General features: G+C 29.0%; 1 long non-coding RNA gene across 1 annotated transcript; it reads right to left on the reverse strand.

Annotated features, from left to right (window-relative positions):
- Positions 1–368: 368 nt before the first annotated feature.
- Positions 369–10,200, reverse strand: LOC149415451 (uncharacterized). Its single transcript, XR_016303765.1, has 3 exons — positions 10,088–10,200; positions 3,079–3,155; positions 369–629 (listed from the first exon to the last, which is right to left on the reverse strand). It is a non-coding gene; the product is annotated as an uncharacterized LOC149415451 (long non-coding RNA).
- Positions 10,201–10,772: the final 572 nt, after the last annotated feature.

The raw sequence follows: 10,772 nt of genomic DNA on the forward strand, positions 1-10,772 counted from the left end.
AAGTTCTATGAAAGATTTTTTCAAGTTCTGTTATTAATTCAGTTTTGTCAAGCAATCAGCCTATAGTGATATAATAACAGATCTTGAATAGGACTTTCACAGAACCCGAAAATGAACGTTGAAATTTGATGAATTGTTCAAATTTTCCGAAACAACCCGTCCTTAGTCACGCTACCTGCCGTGTATTGTAAAACATTGGAAATTGTGAAAATAAATCATCACATTTTAAAAACACGTAAAGTTAACAAAACAAATTTATTACAAAATTAACAAAACAATAATATTTTTAATACAATAAGAAAGTAGACATTATATTGATAAATTATTTTTTTATAACGCACTAACAAAGTTTTTTTCATATCTACTAATATTAAATTATTTAATAATGCCTAGTGATTAATTTTCACGGCGGTACGAAAAACATAAAAAAGAATCACAAAAATAAGGTAGCTATCTACAGTTTATTTAGCTACATATGTACATGTGGTACACTGTTGTGTTTGAGTTACTAATTCAAGTACAGAGGTATTATTCAATGAAGGTGTTAAAATATATTGTGATTTTCCCAAATATAAAGGAATTATATTCTGAATTCCTGCTTTGAAGCCGGACGAGTTCATTCTCCAACCCTGAAAATAAATTAAAAAAAAGTTTAATAATTAACATTAAAAAATATTTAATTCCATTTACCATTTTAACAAAGTATTAAATATCATTTGCGGATTTCGAGGCAAACTTTATAAAGCTTTGTTACAATATATTTATGTTTGAAGTGATTATTTTCTTTCCAATGAAATCATTAGAAAACAACTCTTTAAAATTCGATAATTCATGGAAAAACCATAAAATAACGTCGATAACAGATCAATGGAAATATAACAAAGAAACATTAATTTTATTTAAAATTAACCGAAAATATATTATTTTCTTCCATTACAAACTTAAAGCGAGCCTCTGTGATTGCAATAAAATATCTTTTGATAATGGTTCTATTTTTAAAGGCTTTTCAATAAGCTGTAACTTTAGCACAGAAAGCCTTAAACATCGTGAGCAAGGAGCCTTTTTAAAGCACATGAAATCATATTTTTCTTGCTATATTTTTTTGCTCTCTATTTAACCACATAAATGGCGCGATTCAAAATTGTATATTGATACATATAATATAAGTGTTCAGAAGACTAAAATTTTATTTCGATACGTATAATGTAAGTGTTCATACAGTAGAAATGATGTTTTTCCTTAGATATTAATAAGTTATTTCTTTTTGTTACAGGTAAGCAACATTTTTTCGACTCAACAGATTTGAAATGTCTCCAAAAGGTAAGCTAATTAAGTAATATACCTCTTGCGCGTGACAATAACTCGCAAAATATTAAACGAGATTTAGCCGAAAATATATTATTTGCAAACATGATTTTTTCTACTACATCCAAGAACTGTTTTATTCCACGCAGGTTTAGTCGGAAGTTGGAAGGAATACAGCTCTAGTATCTATCGCTTTATTACTTTGTGATTCGTAGTGATAATTATAAAAGGGTAGATACACTATACGACAAATGTACACGAACAAGAAATTATACAATTACTACACACGCACAGTTTGTGCTAAAATATATTGTTTAATTTAATATTATAATAACTGTGTTATTTACAATATTTTAAGGCCATTCTTACAGGGTGCGCAAAACAATTAAAGCTTACCAGTATATACAATCTTACATTTTAAACTAAATACTTACATTTTCATCAACGTTTTGCGAGACGTCACTGAAAAACATGGCGAAACGGGATAAAAAGTACGTACTTTGCTCGAATTTGAATTATCAAAAAGATTTAGAGTGGGTTATATATTTATTATGCTTGTTATAAAACATGAACTCTTTTAAATTTTTAATTAAATTTTCTTTACAGAAGTCGAATAACTTGTTCTGTAGGCAAGCAATTCATCTTTGTGGGTACTTGGCTCGTGTATGACTTCGATAACTATAACATAATACCTGCTTACTTACAAGCCTTTCAGACCATTCGTAGATTCGAAGGGTTGTTTCAGAGAACTTGAAAAATTCATCAATTTTCAAAGTTGATTTTCAAGTTCTGTTATTATTTCAGTTTTGTGAAACAACTGGCCAATAATGATACAATAACAAACCTCGAGTAGAACCTTCACATAACTTGAAAATCAACATTGAAATTTAATGAACTGTTCAAATTATTTGAAACAACCCAACCCAATGTTAGACTTCATATATTTTTCCTCATCTAGAGCGAATAAAAATTGGCTGTTCTTGTTTTCCGATTGATGCTATAACTGGCTTTGAGCGCATTTTTTTATTTAATTATGGCCACTAGTTCAGGCGGTAGCTTTTTTCATATATTTTTGAACTTCTAATTTTTTTTTAAATATCGTTTTGGATGTTCATTTTCAATGCTGAAAAAAAAAATCATATTTTTGTTGTACAATGTACGATTTGTTCTTTTATGTGAAAAACGCCCTCAGAGACCTAATAGAAATACCTTCTAAATAATCGAAAAAACACAAAATGAAAAATAAGGCTTAAAACTAATTATTATCAAGAATCAAATATATTCTAACACTGCCAGTTTTACTTCAGTTCTGAAAGGGTTAACCCAATTCCCTACGTTATTTATATTTCTGATTTGCTTGATGAAAAGAACGTCAATGTTTTTTATTTCCTTATATCCGCACCTTTGTTAATTTAATTGCCACCCTAAATAAGGGCAGTCTTGCTGTCGGAAAATAAGTGGAAAACTGGTGAATCTCTATATCATGTAGAGAACCCAAAAAAATTACAACTGATACCGCTTAGAAAAAGATTTTTTTTCATTCTTGACCTAAAATAACCAACTTCTGACACGATTTGTTCAAACGTAATCATCACAAAATCGATCCAAATGTGACATAGATTTATCAGTTACCCGCTTGTACTACGAGTTTCCGATCACCGTGCAGGCATATTGATTGGGTGTGGCGGGGCGTTAGGCAACCAATTAATTCCGTTCTGACCGAGGCTGTTCGGCAACTGCTATGAAAGTTTGAATAAATAAACTTATACTAACCTCATCATCAGTATGTGTGTAAATTACAAGACTCTCAGCAGACGTCGCCACAAACAATAATGGCTGAACTGGATCGCCTGAAATGCATGTTATTATTTATATATAATTAGAAAAAAGGAATAATTAAACTATTTGTTGTTAAATATTATACACAGGTAATATTATGTGTATGAAAAAATGAATTTATTTAACGGTCAATTTGGAAACACTAAGGACGGGTTGTTTCGGAGTATTTGAACAATTCATCAAATTTCAACGTTCACTTTCAAGTTCTTTGATGAATTGTTCAAATACTCCGAAACAACCCGTCCTTAGTTAATAATTTACACACTAAAATTTTTGAGATTTTACTCTTGTTTTAGTGAGCATTTAAGAGTTACTACTGACTAAAAGTAAGTAAGTAGTACGGAAATTTTGTAACCTGGCAACTCAGGAGAGTCTCTTCAAAACACTTTTGGAATGTGATTTAAAGTTATGAAAAGTGATAAAAAAGCTTGATTAAACAGATTTCGTTAGGTTAGGTTTATTGGCATTTTTTCATCAATATTAATGACATTATATGACTTCTCAAGAGTTTGTTCATTTGCAACCATCCTGAATTACCATGGAACATGAAATTTAAGAGTAATTTTTGTTGTAAACTATTAAATAAACTACTTGCTTTTCGGGGCTTGTTTCAAATGTTATTTTTTCAGTTCATCGTTTAATTAATGTAATCAAATTTGGTTACATTTGTCCTATCCTGAGAATCTTTAACCAAAAATGTATTATTTTTAATAACTCTGTAAAATGCACAGTACTGCAAAAAAAATCCTTATATAAAACAATAAGTTTAAATGAATTTAATATCATATTATTTATAAATAAAATGGCGATATATTGCTCTACTGAATACAAAATAAAAAGAAAAACAGTATATAAAGCTAAGTAAAATCTATTAATTTCTCTTAATAAGAAAATTAAAGACTATGCATTTGTAATAGTAATAGGACTAACTACCATATGTATTCCTCTTTGCCCAGAATACTCAATCTTCAATTTATCTTTAAACAAATATTGTTTATGAAGCAATTTAGTTATGTGCAATAAATAATGTATATTTCTTATTATAATCATGTTAAGCCCCGAAAATGGGCGTTAATAAATAAATAAATAAATAATCCTTGGTGCTGTCATAGAAATAGTTATTCATTTGAATACATTTACTGTATTCTTGGGAACACCAAACATTATATTAAACGTGGAAAATGTTTTTATTTGACATTTTGGGTTGAAGAGTGACTTATAATATTTAAAAAAAATTCTAGCCATCGCATCGCTTGCCTTTTGTATGCTCGACACATTTTCTTTTAGGTGCTTGTAAAAATATTTATCACAACGAGACTGGTACGTATATACCATTTATTCTCCATAATTGATTAATGTTTAATCACTCGGAAATTAGAATTTAACGGGAATGTTGGTTTAGGACCAGTTTTATAACATAAATAGCGCTGATTTGGCCGAACGAGCGAGTAACGGAATCATTTAAAAAAAAATTACGAATTTTAAATCTCCCTCAGTGGTTGTTGAGTTCTTTCACAGGCTCATGAATTAGGAACCATTTAATAAAAACCGTGTAAAATAATATTGAAAGAACAACCAGAAAAGAAAGACTGAAGAATATTTGATCATTGGAGCATTACTAAAGGAAATTGGTTTAGCAATGTTGAATAATTTGTTTTAAATACTCAAATAAATGATATTCGACGAAAGTAAATTTGCGAGAATTGGACAGGAAATTATAGGAACTTTGAAGAAATTTCGTTTAAGGTTCTAATTTTATAATAAATTGAAAAATTAAAATACTGATGATATCCAACCTCCGGTAGGAGCGGATACCAGAAGAAGAGGGGTTATTTTGCATCATTCTTTAGCAATTCTTCAATTAAATTATTTTTTTTTACGAAAATTTAATAGTTAGTTAATATTATCAAGTATGAATAACATCCTTCTGTTGTTTAAAGTGTACTCAGTAGTTCTATAAATTAAAGTAACTTCTACGAGGGGGTGACTTTGCTTCACTTTTGTATTTCCTTATTATCTCATTGGATTCCACACAATGACGCAATGTGACATGATAATGTGGTATATAATGATGGAACTGTTTTATTTGTTCACGCCTCGTTGGACAAGGTAATTACGTAATTCCAAAAAAAAATAGAAACAATCTGTCATATCGCAATAGCAATTATGAATTTAATCCCATTGCTCCGATCTTTTACCCTGACATGAAATTACGAACCAGCTTGTTGATTCAACATATTGATTTATAGTTTTGCGTCAACTGTGTGGTCTCCATTTTATGCATTTTATATAAAGAAAAATAATCGATTCAGAAAAAATAATAACAAGCGTTTCTTACAAATTGTACAATTTATTTAATAATAATCTGGATGCAACTGTATTCAGTACGCGGACAATTTGTAGAATAGATATTGCTATATAAAATCAACTTATAAGACTGTTCAACATATATATTTTATTAACATTCTCTCTCACATAGATGTCTTCAATTTAAGTAAATATAATGATCAATGTGATGTAATTTCATGAGGATTTATCTTAATATATAAAAATCTCGTGTCAGTGTGTTCGTCCGAAACCGCCTAACCGATGTCAATAAAATTTGGCGAATGCCTATGGTTGTTTCCAGCTTGAAACATTGGATAGTAAGATTGAAGGGTAATAACGAAAGTTTTATCTGGGCTTAGTGATACTAGATTGTTATCGAGCTTTTTAATAATTTCTATTTAATGATTAGCTGTATTGTTAATCTCAGTATATGTATTTTCCTCAAATATTATTGCGGTGCCATCAGGAAATGATATAAGTTTTCCACGAAGTGCTAAATTAAACATTTGATTAACATAGATTAAGAACAAAATTGGTCCTGGAAGGGATCCGAATTCTGAAGTCTCCACTTTGCTCAATCAGTTATTTATTTTAACATATTGATGTCTCTGAGTTAGTTAACTTTGTAAACAACATCTAGCCTTACTGACAATGCCAATATAGTTTAATTTGTTGATCAATTTTGTGTGTGAAATACTATCAAAAGCTTTTCGCAAATCAATACAAATAACTAAACACTTTTTTTTCTTGTCTAAGGTACGATAAATATATGATTACGTTTCTCTCTAAATCCCAATTACTTTAGTACTAAGTGTACAATTCATTTCAATATAATGCATGATTTGTCTTTTAACGACTTTCTCGTAGATTTTTGCAATATTAGAGACAAGATCGATAGTTAAGTTAGGGCTGATAAAATATAAATATAGTTATTAAAATTGATTTATTATAAGCTAATGGGAATATTCCACTATTCAAATTTATATTTATAATGTGGGCAATTGGATTGCTTGTTGTTTTGTTATAACGTTACAATATTTGCACTGAGACTCCATCAAACCCAGGAGCTCTTCCCCCTCTTAAATCATTATTTATATTTAGAATATCATTCATCGGTTGGAATATAGACAGATTATTTTGTTCAAAACATTCATTCTCGAGGTTATCTGTTTTATAATATTCGTCAATCCGTGTTGCTAAATTTAGTTCAACGTTGGTGAAATAATGATTAAATTAATTATTATAATGTTTTTTGTGTATTTTCACTTGTTTGTCTATACTTGTCTATTTTTAAAATCGTTAATTTTCACTATCCTGACAAAGAAGCATATTAGCAACAACATATTTTTCAAATATATTTTGCATTATGGTAAGATATATATATATTTTTTTAATATATTCCTTTAAGAGTTAAATTTGTTCCAAAAGTGATTATATTTTTATGGGGTGAGAATTTTTTTAGTCTGGCGTTATAATTCTTCTTTCTTGCTAATAGACACAACTAAGTCATGTGAGATCCAAAGTTTTATTTTTTTGAATATTGCTTTGATTTTAAAATGAATTGAAGCTGAGATATGACGCAAAGAATATTATCAAAGATACTTGAACATGTTTCAGCACATGTAGATTCTAATACGGGAAACTAGGTTTCCAAACTTATTTTATTACTTATTTTTTAATGATTTAGAGACTTTTTTTGTGTAAGTATTGTTTTCTGAGTTTTTCACATATTTTTTTTATCAAAGTTATATTATTTTTAAAATATAATTGTATGTATTTTGACTGTATCTTTTGCATTACTCCATATATGATCAATACAAGATGGGCGTCGACCCGCCATTTCTCTAGTGTGATTTTTTGTACACAAGATAAAATTCATTTCGGACACAAAATTGATAAATTCAAATTTGATTTTGTTATTATTTTTAAGGTCATGTTAAATATCATAATGTTAAAGTCTATGTTTTATCTATTTCATCTATATGTTTTATATTTGACGGCCGGCATAGTCCAGTGGTAACGCATTGGACTGCCATTCCGAAGGTCGCGGGTTCGAACCCGGCGTGCGCAAATAAATTTTATTTGATTAATTTGTGTTATTTCACAATTAATTAATTAAAATAATATATAGTATATTTGCGGCACGTTCCAGAGTGGAAGATACTACCAGTATCGCCCTGGTGTAAGACCACCATTCAGAATTGAAACGTTGCTCCAAATGGCTTTAGCCGTGTTTAGTGACTAGATCTGAATAGCCAGGTACTTCCCCACCTTCCTCTTTCCCTTACCCACATACCTTCAGCCTCACAACATCCCCCAATTGGGGATGCCATAGTCTCACTGGCTCCAGACGGGAGCAGTTGGGACTCTTGTGAGGTATTCACTATAAAAAAAAATAAAAAAAATCGGTTAGAAAATAGTCCTTGTTTGTTTGAGAATCAATTTTAAGTACAGTAGTAACTTTAATGAATAACAATAATTAAGAGGATCAAACGTGTTTGAATTGAAAGAATTACGATTATAATCGGAAGAATCATCACAGTCTAGAGAATCAGAAGATTTGAAATTAGTAAACAATTTAAAGAATTTAAAAATAATTAAAAGGATTTACAGAATAATAAGTCGAGTTGGGAGATCTGGTGTTGGTATTTAGACAAAATTAAAATGTTAAACTAGATTCCAGGAATTAAGAGAATTAAAACAACTGTACTAATTAAAGGACTTAAAAGAAGAACATAAAAAAATTAAGTCATGAAAACAATTGTAGTTAATACAAGTCAGATAATTAAAAAAAATGACATACAAAACACAATTTTTTTTTAATATAATTGATTTTTAATTTTTTTGGTGTTTATTCGTTTTTTACTATTGTTTTCGAAATCATCAAAACAGAATCCTACACTCTTAACAAGGCCATGGATATTTTTTTTACTTTCCAATATTTTTTTTGTTTACATCTGTTTTTAGATTTATATTTATTTATATATTTATAAGTACATGTTGCATGATTAATACATTTATTTAGAGGAGATACATTAGAGCACAATACTAGGCAGCTGCCTGTTTCATGGTGCCCAATGGAGGAATGATTAGTTTGAATTAAAGTCTAGTGTAAACATATTTCGGTAGAATTATAAAAAAAAAAAAAAATTGATAAAAAAAGGTTTTCTCTAAAAAATTGCCAAAGTTTTCTATAAAAAAAACACAAATATATAAAGTAGTATACATATGTACATACATACATATACATGCAAGTATACATACATGCAAACATTAGTTGAAGATCAATTCTATCGCTCATTTTTTGTAGTAATTTATCTTTGAAATTTATGATGTTTTGAATATTATTATTTTTCTTCTTTACAATTATATCTTGTACTGGGGTGAAATCTATAGGAAGAATCTTTAAAATTTTAATTAAATTGAATCTTTCGGAATCTTAATTAAAATTGTTTTGAATGGGGCAACTAATTATGTTTCTTCTGATGGTCGACAGGTAAAAATATTTAAATTATTTGATCAATTTCGAGGAATGATATAATAAAATACATACACGCAAAGTAACAAATACACTCCAAATTTAAAAAAAATAATTACTATAATATAATTTAAACGAATGATATAGAAATATAAAAGATATGTAAAATATTTAGTTAGTCCTCCTCGCGATGCTTAGATATGTGATATGTTAGTTACAGGAAACTTTACAGTTTGCATCAATTATTTATACATTATTATACGGATAAAATTTAAAAAAATTGTCAAAGTGCGTGATAACGAATTGACGGCATTTTTTCATTGACAGTTATAAAAATATTTATATTTGTTTATTGTATAAACGGCATAAAAAGTGAAGTGAAAGTTTTATTACTAATTACTTACACAACAGGAATACGTTTTGTAAATACCGATTTCTTTCAAAATTATGGACGTTCCGAGTCAAAATGTCCTGGTGAATTTTTTGTTAACATATTCATGTTTGATATGAAAAATTTATTTTTTAGAAAGATTAATGTTTTTTTCAAATGCAAATACTTCAAAGACAATTTTATATGGTTTCTAAAATAGTATTTCTTTTAACGACGACTTTAAAAATAAATAATATGTATCACTTTTAAGACACCTCATTCCGAAATTCCAAAAAAATTCAACATGTCGTCAGGACTTGCTAGTAAAAATATTTAAAAACTTGATGGGTTAAACAAAAATTTGATGTAATTATTGCAGTTTATGTTTCAATTTGTTTGATGCTGGGTGGGAGTTGGTTATATAAATTTACAAAATTAGAGCTTCTTTGTCCAAAGATAGTATTACACTTGAATATATTTAGCTTTTCAGTTTTCTTTGCATTGGTTTTATGTTTATATGGTATGTTTGCCTATTGGTCTTTATTAAGGTGATGAATATTTTTGGCATATATTTTTTGTATACTTGTAACTTGGAACGCCGAACTGTTTAAAGATTTCTGTTGTTGACGTCTGTATGGTCTTTATGATGCATTTCTGAGTTATTTTTAACTAATAATTTAGATTATGGCATATTTCCCGCACATACATGATTGAGGTTTTCCACTGAAACCATTGCATTAGTTACGTTTTTTAAAATAAATACTAACGTCCAACATAGGCCACACTGACCGCCAAGACCTGGGCGTCATGGTGTAGCATTTGGTATGAAGAGTATGAATCCAGGTCCTCTTCATATCTCAGAATCAGAAGTGGTCCGCCATAATCTTGGACTATGAAGAGAAAACTTGTTCCGTCTTCTAATATGGAGCTTGCAGCTGATCGACAGTTTTGAACGAACAGAGATTGCATTAGTTCAAACTGAAAAAAAAAATTATCAAATCATTAATATTACATAATACTAAGCTCTAAATTAGACTGTTTCGAACTCCTGCAACTTATAAACTTACACATACCCACAAGAACAACACGAAACAATACTCTATTCCCCCGCGGTGTGCATAAGCGCAACAATATTGCCAATTCTCCGAAATCGTGGTTTCACACTGTGGAAAATCGCTATTTGGATGATATCGATTGGTTTAATATTAACTTAAAATCCTATTCCAACCCTATTTTTAAGCCTTTTGTCGTCTCTTTATAGAACTATTTGATCGCTGTATTTTTTTAAATTTTGTTTGGTGTATTTTTATTTCATGTATGTATTTTTTATTATTTCTTTCCCATGTTCTAAATTATTTATGATGTCACAATTATACCATATATACGGGCGTAAAGTGATAAATAAATAAAATACAAAAATTAAAATCATTCGCATTAAAAAAACGCAGCGGA

The sequence above is a fragment of the Hesperophylax consimilis genome, chromosome 18 (genome assembly GCF_061612785.1).
Source record: "Hesperophylax consimilis isolate HC1 chromosome 18, BYU_Hcon_1.0, whole genome shotgun sequence".
Lineage (NCBI taxonomy): Eukaryota > Metazoa > Arthropoda > Insecta > Trichoptera > Limnephilidae > Hesperophylax > Hesperophylax consimilis.